We start from the raw sequence: 16,004 nt of genomic DNA on the forward strand, positions 1-16,004 counted from the left end.
AGCAGAGATGGAGAGATGAAAAGGAGAGACGAGGAGGGAATAACACAAACAATAGCCAGGACAAAAAGACAGACAGAGGAGAAGGAGAGAAACTGTTTATAGATGAATGAAAGAGCGCCCGTCCATTCAGTCGAAGGGAGTAGAAAGGCAGGACGGAGAGAAAGAAACGAGAGAGAGAGAGACAGAGAGAAACAACAGTTGGCTGTCACAGTCCCTTTTCTGACAGCTGTTGATGTCTTCATAGAAATAATCACCATTTACATTCTAATTAAAAACCATCACATTGTTAATCACTTACAGCCTAATGAAATACATTTGCATGGTAATCGTGCCTGGATCGCATTGTGACAAACAGGCATTCTGCCTCTCCAAAGACGAGTCAAAACAAGGCAGAGAGAGTGATAGACAGAACAGGAGACAACAGAAGAGAGAGAGAGAGAGAGAATTGGAGACGTGATAGACAATCCAAAAGAAGAGAGAGCCTCAGATGGGATGAATATTTGATCCGACACCTTTACTTAAACAGGGGAATATTCCATTTATACTTGTAGAGTGTTTATAATGAAGACTGCTCTATACACAGAATAATTAACAGTATAAATCCTTAATTGTCATACAGACTGTTGTTCTGCGGCTACTGATAACAAACCAAATGGGGGGGACGCTGTTGACGTGACCATGACACCATGGGCTCAAGAGTCAGCCGTGGATTTTTATCCGTCCAAACAGAAGTACCGCCAAAGCAATTAACAGCTCCATCATTTATTTATTCATTCAATCGCCGACTTTGTAACTGATCTTATTTTTTAATGATTTCAGATCATTTAAATGTTAGTCGCTGTAAATCAGAACACAGTATTATTGCCATATGGCTTCATTTATGAAAAGAAAAAATCTAAAACTAGCATTATTATTTTTGACTGACTTAATATTGTAAGTCAGAATGAATAGTCTATAGCTAGCACATTGGTTCTCAATGTGGGTTCCTTGAGGGGGTTCCCAGCTAAATGATAATGATAATAGTTTAGGAACCACATGAACCCTTCTGTAAATCAGAGTGTGTATAGTAAAATGGTACCCTCTCAGAGTTAAAATAACACTCGATGTAACAAAAATCACACCCGTGTGAACTGAGTGGTGCAACTCCGTGTGGGGTCCCCGGTGCATGGGTCCCCGGAACTTCCAGACCCACAGGGACGCACACGCCCAGGGTGCCGGCCTGCGTCCGAAACGGTCGAGAAATGACAGAGTTACTGTGTGGGGGAATTAGCAGACAACATGCACTCTCTCTCTCTCTCTCTCTCTCTCTATCATGCACGCTCCACATTGTAATTAGCAGGCAACAGTGCAACACTATCTCTCTCTCTGTTTCTAGCACAACTGTCAGGAACACCTCAGTATTTGGACCCGTATGCAGAATAATCCAGGCAACAACGTCTTGCACTCAAGCACTTTTATTTTAACTTAGAAACCCTCCCAGGGCATACATAACATAAAGTCCCACTCTTGGGAAACACAGTGTTATAATAGAGCAACCTAACCAATAACACAGAGTCCCTAATATACCTCCATGCTCATTAACCAAAGTCTCTTCAGCTTAGAAGCGCAGGTGGACACAGTCTCACAATCAGCCAGGGGAAGGGAGGCAACAGAGGGGCAAAGGTAAGGGACGGCGGTCCAGGCGTGGTACGTCCTAGGACAGGACGTGACAACAACCCCTTTTGCCCCCTAAACGGACATAGGGATGGGCAGGATGGACATAGGGACATTGCTGTTCGTTGGAGTGGCAGCACGCAACCACTAAAAAATTGCATCACATGGTGAGAAGAATGACATACAGCAAATGGTCCAGCCAGACAGGAATCGAACAGGAGACTCAATGATTAGGCAATTGCATGCATCTGGTATGCTACCTATAAACACTTGCCTCTGGATTGCTTTATTTCATCTGATTAATGCACCATGCAGTTAAAATGTAATGTCATTAACAAGATAGGCTACACCCCATTAAAATGATTTGATATATTCCATACTGCAGTTTGAGCCGGGCAAGAGCTCACAACACAGACTTGGGAAAGGGCATTTTAACGGCAATAAAATCACCTTTTCAAGAAATGCCACTAATGAAGCCTTCATAAAACGCAACACATTGTGTCACGAACAGATCTACAAGCTGCTATACAGTATGTAATGCGTTAATACTGTAGCTTGTAGATCTGTTCTTTTTGGCAAGTGAATTGACACCCCGTAAAAATCTGTTTAACCAGCAGAAACAAATGCACTATAATAGAATTAGAAATCAATAGGCCACAAAATGAACCAGCAGACCCCAGTGGAATAGAAACAGAATAGGAACGGAAATGCCCATGTGCAATATAGGAACCACTGACAACAAATATACTCCAATAGCAACCAGCAGGACCAACGCAATACAATCGATCCCAATAGAAAGATGGGGTTCCAAAATGAAGCCATCAAGTTGAACTCTCCTTGCAGGTCGCCTATATGGTACATGTGACCATCTGACATGATGCTGTCTGACTCCAGCCACTCACAGGCTTTAGAACAGACACACTATACGGCCACGTCGTAACTATTCTCTCAGACAGAGAACTCTCCAAAGGTCTTGCCACTCAGCATTAAGAGCTTTTATGAATGACAATAGAAAGGTTGGACTGGGCCACACATTAAATAGGGGAGGTTGGACTGGGCCACACATTAGGACGCATTTAATCTCACCCCTGTTCCCTCTGCTGGGACTGAGTGCTCGGCTCAGACAAACACAGGGGCAAAAACAGACTTACATCACCTCTGGCAGCTCAAGCGCCGCTGCCTCCTCGCGGCTTTTCTCCCCGTCGCTGCTGGTCTTTGTGGCGTTCACCGTGGACAATCTCCTTTAGCCCACAATACCATGGAGGATCCCCTTTTAAACCACAATGCAGTGCTGCTGCAGCACGGAGAATCCCTTTCAAGCACAATGCTCGACATTCCCCGCTGCTCAGCTTCAATTAGCTGTGCTCTGATACATCTCAATACAGCCTCCAGTTCCACACACACCTTCAATACGTTTTAATACAGCTCAAAACATCTCAATTCAACCTCAATGCATCTCAATGCATCTTAGATTCGGGGCCTTCAACACGGCTATCCTACATCTTAACACGGCTCAGTACATCTCAATGCGACTTCAATACATCTAAATACGGCTACAATACAGCTCAATAAGGCCATTCAGTGGCCCAGAGACCACCATTCTCCACTCGGCCCCCATATGGCCAGGCTACCTGTAGCACTTCACCATGGTGGAGTCTGCTTGCTTTCTGTTGGGGGCCTTAGTGGCTGAACGAATGACAGAATGGAGCAAATTCCTATCGTAATGCTCAGTCAAGTGTTCAGCTTGACTCATAACAACAGGAGCTGAACGCTGATTTAACAAACTGAATAGTTGTCACCACAGACTAACTGAGTTTTGTCGGCTCGTTTCATACATGGTGGAATGACTTCACACTATCTAAGTATCAAAATAAATAGTACCAATATTTATCCTGGTAAGTAGTACCGTTATAGGGTAATTACTGGTTCTATTTAGTGAAGATATACCGAGTTCAGACAATGATTCCATTTGAGATAAAGAAAACGTTTGCTAAGCGTGTCCTTTGGTTGTCGGCAGTGATTAGGCAAACTGAATAGTGGTCAGGTATAACACACTTAAGTGTGTTTGTCAATGTTTTCTCTTAGATTACAAACATGCAATTGTCCAGACACTTCATAAAAATGCCCTCTCGGTAAATATAAACAGATCTCTAAATTCCTATTTGGTCAATTTACTTAAAGCAATGAAATCTACTTAAAACGATCTAATTATACTGACAGAAACAGAACTGGTTTTGGTTTACTGTTCCTTAAATTACTGGTCATATAGGATACTATTTACAATTTTGTAAAAATTACAGATCAGTGGTTTATATCGGTGTATTGCTTAAGCTGCTGTTTTGTTCTGTATTAAGCATCAAAATCAGGCCTCCCCCTGGCCAGCCGGGGCACCATATGGAGGGGAAAGGAAATGGTTGGATTAACGTGTTCCTTCCACACGCTACGTGGCGTCCAGCCGGGGAAACTCCCCCCTGTCAGATGAAAAGAAGCAGCTTGGACTCCTCATGCATAGAAGGAAGCATGAAGTCAGTCCGTTGCTCTCCCAAATAAGGTCGGCAGAGGAAGTGTAGCGCCCAGGACACTGGGTGAAAAAAAGCCTCAAAATCAGAATAACATGTCAATTTTACCAGGAATTGGACTTGGTAAATGGTGCATTTATATAGCGCCTTTATCCAAGGTGCTTTACAATGATTGTGCATCACATTCACTCATTCACACACCGATGGCAGAGGAAACCATGTAATGCACCAACCTGCTCATCGGCAGCAATTAGGGTTTCAGTGTCTTGCTCAAGGACACTTTTAGGCCATGCAGTCAATCTAAGCTAAAAAGGGGGTGACCCAAAATAAATTGCGATAGTAATCGTTCAAGGTTTTGCATGATCCTTAGGGTCATCCAAATAACAGATTAAAATGTGATTATTATATAAATTGAGGATCATGGTAAATTCGGGGGTTGAACGTTGGGGTACCATTGAAAACCTATATATAAGGCAAACATTTCAAATTTCAATTAGGCCTATGATTTAAGTAGTATAGGACAATATGTCAAACTAGGGGGTTTTCATGATTCTGAACCCATTCCAAGCATTAGTTTTGCACGAAAAACACTTGTTGGGCTAAATTTGACCATAGCCACTTACCCAAATGTGATGACCTCATCACATTTGTGAAGACGGCTATGGCCGTTTTATATATATCAGATATCAGATAATATATCATATCAGATAATATATAATATATTAATAATATATCAGAAACCATTTGTGATTGACTTTCTAGCTGAAATAGAGCAGTGGTTCTCAAATTGGGTGCCGGGGAGCACCTGCAGGGATAAGGGGATATCTAGGAACCAAATGGACCCTTACAGGTCTGTAACTCTGAGCATTATGGGGGTCCGTGAGTGACCTGATGCATTCCTAACGCATTTCCAGGCAAGAAGCAAGCACAGTGTCGCCCTCCACTCTCTGACAGGTGGCATTAACCGCCTCACACTGCGTGGAAAGAGGAGTTAACGGGCAATTATGGGCACTAGATTTGCCAAGTTTAGCAGGCATATACAGTAATATACAGGTGTGATGGTACAATTTGTGAGTTTACCGGAGTTTGTTGGAAAGTTTAACGGGCGTTTCCTGTAATATACACATCCGTAATCCATGCTTTTTGCGCAGTGTCAATTCCTCAACTCCTCCAGACAACAGTGCACTTTGGGCTCAACGTTTTTGAGATGTGCAACACCTGTTGAACAGGATTTCCTTCTCGGGGGGAAATTCCACAAAGTGTCTGTTGTTCCTCACATTTACAGCAACCACTGTAAACCAACACATTATCACTCCCATGTTGTAAAGTGATGGGCAAAACACAGTCGCGTCAGATGTTTGAAGCCATATAGGCTCTCCTGTCATATGGCTTTCCCAACGTTCCCCTGGTTGTCCCGCGTCACATGAATGACATGACAGTTTAGAACTTGGAACAACTCGGTGGCGTTCGAGTTGCATATACCGATATAATATATCGGTATGCAACTCGAACGCCACCGAGTTGTTCCAATAGTCAGGAAAGCCTGTCCATGTCAAATATCTGACTCTTGGTCAGTGTTGTTTTTGGCAGCACATTTCTATTTTTATTTTAGTCATAGTCTCTTGAATAGTTTTCACTTAGTTTTAGTCACATTTTAGTCACCTGGAATGTATTAGTGTTAGTCTAGTTTTAGTCGACTACATGTCATAAGATTTCAGTCGACTAAATCTACAGGTGATTTAGTAGACTAAAATGTGTTTTGGCGGGCCTTGATGCCGTCGTAATGGCTGATTTTACACATGCTGAAAATAGCCGATCTACAAGCTCACAACGCGTGACACGTTGTGTAAAATGTGTAAAGTGTAAAATGACTTGTCTTTTACTTATGCTGGATCTCTTGTCCACTAGTCCCTTCCTAACATTTTACTTAGTTTTAATTTAGTTTCCATGTCGTTTTCGTCAGTGAAAAAAGGTAGTCGACGAACATCTTTCGTCTTGGTTTTAGTCAACGAAAACAACACTGCTCTTGGTCGGGGTGTAAAGAATACCTTGTCTATAACGCTGTTTGGATGCCCTATAGGACCAACTCTATGACCTCTATAGCATTGGTTCCCAAAGTGGGGTCCGGGGACCCCTAGGGGTACTTGAGAGGGAGTTCCAGGGGGTACCTAGCTCAATTAGAGATAGTTAGGAACCAAATGGATCCTTATGGGTTTGTAACTCAGAGAGTGTAACGGGTCCATTTGGTTCCATTTGTATACTCTCAGAGTTAAATACAAAGTGAGGATACAAAGTGAGGACAGAACATATATTGAGGATTGCCAAAAGTGATTGGTGTCAGATTGGAATTGAGGATAAAAAATCACACCCGTGTGAAGTGAGGGGCGCTCTTATCACCTATCAACATCAATTACAACATAATGTTTGTTTGAGCAAACGGGTGCTAATGTTTGTTTAAGTCATCAAAACAAACATTACATTTCTCTTCATTGTCGTTTTCTTAAACAAGCATCGTTGAAACATTAAAGCTGTATATAGGAGGGGCTAGCGCCCCTCAAAAAGTAAGGACAGTAAAGGCCAAAAGTGATTGGTCGAGAAAAAAAACCAGCGGATTTACAATATAAATTGGGGTACCGGAGATAGAAATGCCATTAAATCGGGGGTCCATAGCATAATGCGTGTGAAACTGGGGGTTCATGAAATTTATATGTTTCGGAATCACTGCTAGAGCCGTAAAAAATCCTCCTTTTTCGGGGTCACTGGCATATGTTTTCAAATGGGGGGTCCGTGGCCTAATAAATGTTGATTTGGGGGTCCTTGATACTGCTCTATAGGACATGGCAACATCGTCTCGGGTCTTTCAGTGTGAAAGGGTCAAGTATTCCGCCGTATAGGCTATGATAGAATCATAATAATTTTGTTGTTTTGGGGGTATTTGTTGCTGGACATTTTGCACACTGAATTGAACACATCCTAAATATTAGGAGCAGTGCATGGGATGGGACATCTGAATTCTGACAGTGTAAAAATAAATATGTGTCTTGTTCCTGCAGTGTGACTGGTGCTATAATTATAGTCAAAGTGAGACCATTACATAACAGCTATACCAACATAGAAAAATAAAGGGAAGGTCACTGTTTCTTTCTGTTAACATGAACTGCTATACGATTACCAGAACAATTACCGTGGCAACCAGGTTTTAAAGTACATTGAATCAATCACTCTCTGCGGTCTATATGCAGATACCGTCAGGCAGTTTTGTGAACAATAGCTGCATATTATCATCACCTCCGTTTGGAGAAATGCCAACTGGGCAGAACACCATGTGCACTTCTGCCAAGCCAAGACCATGCCCACATTTGAGCTTGACCAATGGCAGATTTTTGGGTCTGACATGAGATCCCAATTTTGGAGTGTCCACTCCTGACCTGTCCTAGACCACTAATTACAGATGTTTTGACTGATACTTAAAAAAAAAACAATAATAATAATAATAATAATTAAAAGCGCAAAATACATTCTAATCCCTTTTAAAATCGTATACCTTTTCCACTGTGAAAGTTCCTATGTTTGTCATAACTGGAAAATGTTATGACAATGTATGTTGTGCACCCGGACCGTTTAGTGCAATGCACCCAGGTCCCCTCCAGCCCATTCTGACCTGAGATCAGATTCATACGAGGTTTCCGCCGGACACACACTGGTCCTGATGAACCCATTCTGACCTGAGATCAGATTCTAAAAATGTCAGTCGCTCTTCGATTTTTCAAAAAATAGCAGACCTACAAGCTCGTATCGCGCCACTCGGTGGCGCGATATGAGCTTGTAGATCTGCTATTTTTAAATAGCTAAAGCATAACATGATGCTCACACCAAAATGGGTGCCCGGTCAGAATGGGTTAGATTTAGAGTTGAAGAAGGCCACACGGCCGAAACGTCCATCTATTGTTTGTTGCCTGCTGCAGGGGGAAACGAAAAATAAAACAAGAATCCTAAAAGGACAACGTGAGTGCTGGTTATTTATTCTCACACTCTGTTTGTCGACAGACATATAGGATGCATAATTGCTTTCGGGTCCGACTCAAAATTGGTCTGGCTCAAATCCGAATTTTTCTCTTTTCCTTTTTTCCCTGGCAAACGGTGGCTGACTGCAAGGTCATAGTTTCATCACCCGATGTTACAGGCAGAATTCAACTCACACGGTTCTGACAAGGTGGACAATCAGGATTTTACCCTTTCCGCACAGTGTGACATGTAACGATGGCATAACACGGCCAAAATCATGATGTGTTCAAACGCCTTTATGGCTGTGCTTATGATGTGCCGGACGAGAATGGCACCTCTTCACACCTTGCTATCTGTCCCTATACTGCATCACTCACTCCACTTAACTCCCTCTGCCTCCCAGCTTTTTTAAGGCCTTCCAAAAAAATACAGAATAACACAAATGGCACACAGCTTATAACAGCGCTAAGCAGTTGCAACCTCGTGCAGTGGGTCTCAAAGTGAGGTCCAGAGACCCTCAGCAGGGTTCTTTGAGGGAGGTTCCAAATGGACCCTTTGGGCCTTACTACAGCTCTGCACCTTACGGGTTCATTTGATTCTAATTGTGCATTTCTTTATCCGTTTAATTTATTCGTCCTATATGCAGTGACACTATGCAAATGTTGTTTACAGAGCCAAACAGAAATGTATTTTGTTTATATGTTCCAGTGTTCAACGTCAAAAACACCTTAGGGCCGATTCATACTCCTATTTTACCGCTGTAGTGCCGAAATGATCCCCCCCCGAACCTCAAATGACGTCACATTGTAGGCTCTACTGAGCCGAACCAACTTTTATTCGGCTCTAAAATAGGAGTATGAATCGCACCTTAGAATACTCTAGTATAAGAGCAGTGCAGGCATATAAAGAAATTCTGTGCTTAAATTAATGTCCATGCACACATGCAATGCGCACGCACACACGCAATGCGCACGCACGCACACACACACACGCGCGCACACGCACACGCACACGCACACACACACACACACACACACACACACACACACACACACACACACACACACACACACACACACACACACACACACACACACACACACACACACACAAATATGTTAAACCCCCCATTAATGTGATGGAAACTTCATTATTAAAATGAGGCTTTGTGCAGTAGAGGATGGGGACAAATCCTAAGATGAAATCCTGGGAAATATTTGGAACTGTTACAAAAAAAAAACACATTTTAATTCAACCACATACTGTAGGTGTGTGTTGGGGAGAGAGAGAGAGAGAGAGAGAGAGAGAAAGAGTATGAGAGGTGGGGCCGGAGCAGACATGGGCAAAACTTGTGCAACTTGTGGTTATATTAAATATTGCTCTCAGCAGTTATGAGTATTAGTGACTGCAGGACCAAACGGTGTATGAATGACATAATGTAATATTACCATGAGGCTAAATGATTGCTAGATTTGCGTGATGTACTAAATAGCAGATTTTTGAGGGGGCCCAGCTTTGTGTGTGTGTGTGTGTGTGCGCGTGCATGCATGCGTGTGTGCGCGTGCATGCATGCGTGCGTGCACCCCATAGCGATGATTTGATTGGCTGAGCCACGGAATTGAGGATAAAAAGTGAGGACAGAACATATATCGAGGACGCCAAAAGTGATTGGTGTCGGATTGGAATCGAGGATAAAAAAATCACACCCGTGTGAAGTGAGGGGCGCTCTTATCACCTATCAACATCAATTACAACATAATGTTTGTTTAAGCAAACGGGTGCTAATGTTTGTTTATGTCCTCAAAACAGAGATTTCTCTTTATTGTCGTTTTCTTAAGCAAGCATCGTTGAAAGACAAACATTAAAGCTAGGAGGGGCTAGCGCGCCCCTCAAAAAGTAAGGACAGAAAAGGGAGGACACCGAAAGTGATTGGTCGGAATGTGACGACGTATGACGATAAGAGCGCCACTCACTTCACACAGGTGTGATTCTTTCTTTCTTTTTTTCGTGCCACACAGGATTTTCAAAGTGAGGGCATCTGTAGCTAAGCCTATTGTGCAACCAAGTGATCTAATAAGAGACTTTTGTTGCATGAGAAGACGGGGGTCAAAGATCTGAGATCTGAGAATTGAAGTCGTCCCTCTTATACTCACTGGCGCGCAGGGCGCTATATACGCTAGCATAAGCAGCTTTAACTTTTAGCTAAGCTAGCTATACTCGCCTATGACGCCGTCAGGAGGGAGAACCATACAGAAAGAACAGGGGGGAAATCCAATAGAGGTGTTCTGCCAGGGAGGTCCAGTGAGAGGCTTTAGCTAAATACATGACACCGGTACAATAGACAGCTAGACACAGATCTTCAAGAGATGCTCGGCCCACCCCAGCAACTTAAAAGACTGAGCTATATACAATGAAAAGGCTAAAGCAGGCGAGTTTGAACTCTTTCAGCAAAAGGACACAGGTTGCATTGAGTGCAGTCACTGATCTTTATGGGCTCCTGGCTCATTAATATATATATATATAGCAGTTGCATTTATTTTCTTTTATCCAGTGTTTTTTATTTGACTTTCGTGTTAAATATGTCATATAGAGACCAGGGGCCATATTTTCTTCAGTGCTTTTAAACCCCGTATCCCTAAACGCCGTTGCCTTTGTTTTCTAACTATTTTGAAAAACATTAAAATTGTTCGACTAGCCGATCTACACCAACACATTGTGAGCTTGTAGACTATTAAACTAATTTAAAAAAAAAGTTTAGCGATAAGGGGTTTAGCACTGACGAAAATATAGGGCCCCAAATCTGACAGAGGCTCATGAGTCTCTGTACATTGTATTCACTCAATATATTCTTAAAGGAAGACCTATTCACACGACTACATTGTATTGTACTAAACTGATTTGTACCATTTTGGAAAATAAATAAACACTTGAAGTATTAAAAAGAAATGCAAGTTCCAGCCCGCCAGGAGAGAGATGAGCCACTGAGCATAAACACAGTGTGTTTTCTGACAGCTTGTCTATAAAAGATTGATACATTTTAGATGATAAATGTGCCATGCTAGCGTATACTTGATTCATTTCACATCTAACCACTACACCTATACTAATGTAAAACTTTGTTATCAATATGTAGTACTTTCCATAGAATGATATTGCTGTCGACCGTACGACACCTTCCTGGGTGTTGGCAACTGTGCTATGGCTGTGAATTAAACTAAAGATGACCAACAACAACTAAACTAAAGATGACCAACAACTCGCGTTATAGACCAGGGGTTCTAAAAACTAAAAAAAGACCCAGGTACCGCTTGGGGGGGGAGTTAAAGTACCCCCTCAATCTGTAAACTGTATACATGTCAAATGTCTCCCTCTCCAGACTGAGAGAAATAATTGCAAAGTCCAAATCTAACTATAAATGCGTCACGTCTCTATCTGTGTCTGTGTGCGTGTGTGTACGGTTGTAATGCACGTAACTCGAGAACCGTTTGTCCCACCGACTTCAAATTTGACACACACGTTCCACACCTCCACCAGGAGTGCATGCAGTGCCCGGCCTTGAGTCTGTGGCATACACTGTTGTCCAGAAACACCACAAAAGGCTCTGGTCAGGCTCTGCCACTGGACCTAATGAGCCCAAGTCCCCCTCACCTGTGCAATTTCCAGCCTCTGCCTCAGCCAATTGATTGCCATGGCAACCCCACACCTGCCAATTGATTACCAGTCCACTTTTCACAGTTTGCACTCTTCAGGCTCAGGCAGACAGACGGATACAGAGTTCTCCATATACAGTATGGGCAATTGGGCACAAAAGGGACACAGACAGATACGTAGTGCTAACGGGTGCTATGACAAGTTGACAACGGGTATTATTAGGTTCCCATGTTGCATCGTTCTCAAGTAGGCCGGTGGCCGACGGGCACGTACAAGTCTAGTTCAAATAAAGATAGTGTTTCCCCTAGCCTAGACAGAACCTGATTGTGTGGGGGGAGGTTTCTCGTGTGTGCAAGTGTGCTGACTCGCGTGTGGGGGAGAAAAATGCAGATTTTTGCTGATTTCATTTTTACCCGAAGCATAGCAAAGTCCATTGTACAGATATCGGTAATCATTTCTTAAAGGCATTGCAAGTGAAAAGCTATCGGTAACAGCCGCGATCAATGATTTCGCCACAGCCTCTGCCTAACAGGGCGCCGCCATCTTTGTTTACCTCATGCAGATTGTAAGGGAAGCGAAAGGGTTCACACACACTAAGCCACACTGCTAGGGCTGTAAAACAGCGGTTTAAGTGGAAAAACAGCCGAGATACTGTAGGCTATACAAAAAACTCCCACGATTAGTTGCAGATAAAAAATAATAATTTGACTGCAACAAATGTATTACTGTGGCGGCCGGTCATGTTCATGTGAGCTTGTAGATCTGCTACTATAAGTACTATATGTTGTGCGATGGAGCATAAGATAGGCAATTAATCGAACAGATCTTACAATATTTACAAAGAAATCAGGAATACAGTTATTGTTTCTCATCTGTTCAACTGATTGCCAATGTCAAAATAGCCTATAATATTAATAGTAGCTATTTTTGGTGAAGAGATTTGGTGTAGATGAAAATAAGTGTTCCAAGTACAGTTGTAACTCAGGTCCGTTTGACTAAGAATAACCCTCTATTAAAGTAATACAACCTCTGACTGCGATAGCAAGGGGCACTCTTCAATGAACAAATTAAAAAGAAGGAATCTGTTTTTGGGGTACTGAACCTCTTGTGGTACTGCCGGTCCAAATCGTGTCTCCCTGTTGTGAGTTCCACTGAGAAAGCATGCCAACTGAATCTGACTGTATGATACTGCTCGCTGTGTGTTGTGTGTGTGTGTGTGTGTGTGTGTGTGTGTGTGTGTGTGTGTGTGTGTGTGTGTGTGTGTGTGTGTGTGACTGTGTGTGTGTGTGTGTGTGTGTGTGTGTGTGACTGTGTGTGTGTGTGTGTGTGTGTGTGTGTGTGCCCTGCTCTGTGCCTGCAGACCACCGATGATCAGTGGTGTTCTAGAAGAAGCCACCTCTCCATCTGTCTCACCAGCTGACTATGCACACGCGTGTACACATGCATGCATGCATGTACGTACGCACACGCACACACACGCGCATACATGCAAACATGCACGCACGTATATTAAGTATTAAGAGGGTGTGTGAGTGACTCGGGTGAGTGACTCGGGTGCGTGCGTGCGTGCGTGCATATGCGTGAGTGTGTGTGTGGGGCAAGGGGGGATTGTGGCAGAGAGATATTCCACAGACAACATCAGGGAGCTGGAACTGATAATCAAGCAGGCTCTCTGCCAATACACTGTAAAGACACAGAGACACAGAGACAAAGACACTCAGACACACATTGAAAGAGACATGAGACAATGAGACACAACAGAACTTCCCTTGTGGGATCAATAAAGGTCTGTCCGTCTGCCTGTCTGTCTGTCTGTCTGTCTGTCTTATCTATCTAGTGAGACAAACACACCCAGAGAAAGACATTGCATTTGAAACAAAGAATGTGCTGATTTAAATGTATACCATTTAATTTAGGTTAACTCTTTTTCTCAGAGCAACTTACAATAAGTGGACGAATGGAGTAGGCTAATATTCATGATGTTTGTTCAGTCATAATCAGTCACTAAGTTGAGGCAGACATGGAGTGGGGTGAAGAGGAGGAAGGAGGGGGGAAAAGGGGAAGGACGGGCAGAAGGGGAAAGGAGAGGAGAGACTGCCAACAGAGAAAGGGGGGGCAGACAGAGTATAGGGAAAGTTGGCGTTAAAACTAGCATGGTTTGATTAGTTGCCAGTTCTCCTTTTTTTATAATAAAAAGGAAACACAATATAAAAAATCATAGGGGAGAATGAAAAGTGTTGATGTATAAATACTATCGTCGCTGTCTGGCAGAAACCAGCTAACTCCATTTTTTCCAGGTTTTAGATTTGTTTTTCTTCATACATTCGATGCTATAGTGCTAGACGTGCTTTACATCTGTGTGTTACATTGGATGGTCAAACTGTCTGCCAAACCAGCTAACTTCAACCGTTTAGCCTTTTTTTCCCCATAATGCCTGTGGTTTGGTAAAACATTATAATAATAATAACCAATGAAAATTATTTTAAAAAGCGCTTCAGCCAAAACCTCCTAACTCCACTTGAGCTGGATGTTTTGTTTTATCCTTTGGTGTAAAGATTGACACATGAGTATAGGGGCTTGCTGTGTATTGTCATTGAGGAGAATGAGGCTGGCCAGACATTGGCATCGAGATTATGGGAGCCAACCAGTGTTGTTTTCGTCGACTAAAACTAAGACCAAAAATGTTCGTCGCCTACCTTTTTCCACTGACGGAAACTAAATGGACACTAAATGAAAATTAAGCTATGATGACTAAAACCAAGACTAAATATACTGACGATTTCATCAACAAATAAAAACTAGACTAAAATGTTAGGAAGGGACTAGTGGACAAGAGATCCAGTAAAAGTAATTTTACACTTGGTTGCATGCTGAAAATATAGCAGATATACATGCTTGTAGATCAGCTATGTTCAGCAAGTGAAATTACATCATTACGACGGCATCAAGGCCCGCCAAAATAAATTTTGTTCGACTAAATCAACTGTAGATTTAGTTGGCTAAAATCGTATGATATTTAGTCGACTGAAACTGAAACACTAAAACATTCCAAGTGACTAAAATGTGACTAAAACTAAGTTCAAACTATTCAAGAGACTATGACTAAAACTAAAATCGAAATTTGCTGCTAAAAACAACACTGGAGCCAACACATGGGCGTCGATTACCAGGGCGTCCCACATTTACCAACGTGGATGTGCAAAAGAAAGATTTAGGGGCAGAAAGTAAAGTACTGGCGAGCTTGTCATGATGTGTATAGAGAATGGAGATGACTGAAGACGGCACTGGAGGGCTCATCCAAGGACGGCCTTTACTTTGTTTCTTTTGACGGGAGTCACGGGACAAAGCATATTCGTGAACATTACAAATAAATGCAACGTAAATACGCCGGAATTAGCAAAGATGGTACATTTCATCCGCAGTCCCCCCACAAAACATAATAACTTATACTAGCAGACCTAGAGAGAGTGTCATTATAGGGATCTGCACAGCTAGTCGAATAGTCTATTATTTATGATGCTGCCCCTATAATGTTTAAAAATGATGATTTATTTTCCTAAAAATTGTTATTATTTTATTCTGCAAAAAGTAAACAATGTTTTGACCAACAGCAGTCGCAGCTCTCCTTGAAATTGTAATGTTGTGGTTGCTTTATGGGTAAATGTATTAAAACTGAGAAAATATTTCATTATGCGAAACTATGTTCGTCAACATTATACTAAGAACATCCATACTTTTCTATTATTTAAAGAAAATAAAACAATTAGCCTACCTCAACTCTCCAGACAGTATTGAACGATGGGGGAACATTCATTTAAAATTCTTTATTTCAGTTTTTCTCATAATTATAAACTCTCTGCTTTTACTCTCATTCTTTCAATTGCATGAGCTGATCTTCCTCAGAATGCTGTGCTCAGCCGTAACCGTGTCATAAATCACTTCTGGAAATGTATGTAAAGAGAAGTAGGTCGGGAGCGGCTTATTGTCGGTATCAGCCGGTAACACGCGGGAGTCTATCCCTGTTACAATGCACTATACCTCTGGGCGATGGAGTCTATCCCCGTTACAATGCGCTATACCTCTGGGAGATGGAGTCTATCCCTGTTTCAATGCACTATACCTCTGGGCGATGGAGTCTATCCCTGTTACAATGCGCTATACCTCTGGGAGATGGAG

The sequence above is a fragment of the Protomyctophum parallelum genome (genome assembly GCF_964188405.1).
Source record: "Protomyctophum parallelum genome assembly, chromosome: 4".
Lineage (NCBI taxonomy): Eukaryota > Metazoa > Chordata > Actinopteri > Myctophiformes > Myctophidae > Protomyctophum > Protomyctophum parallelum.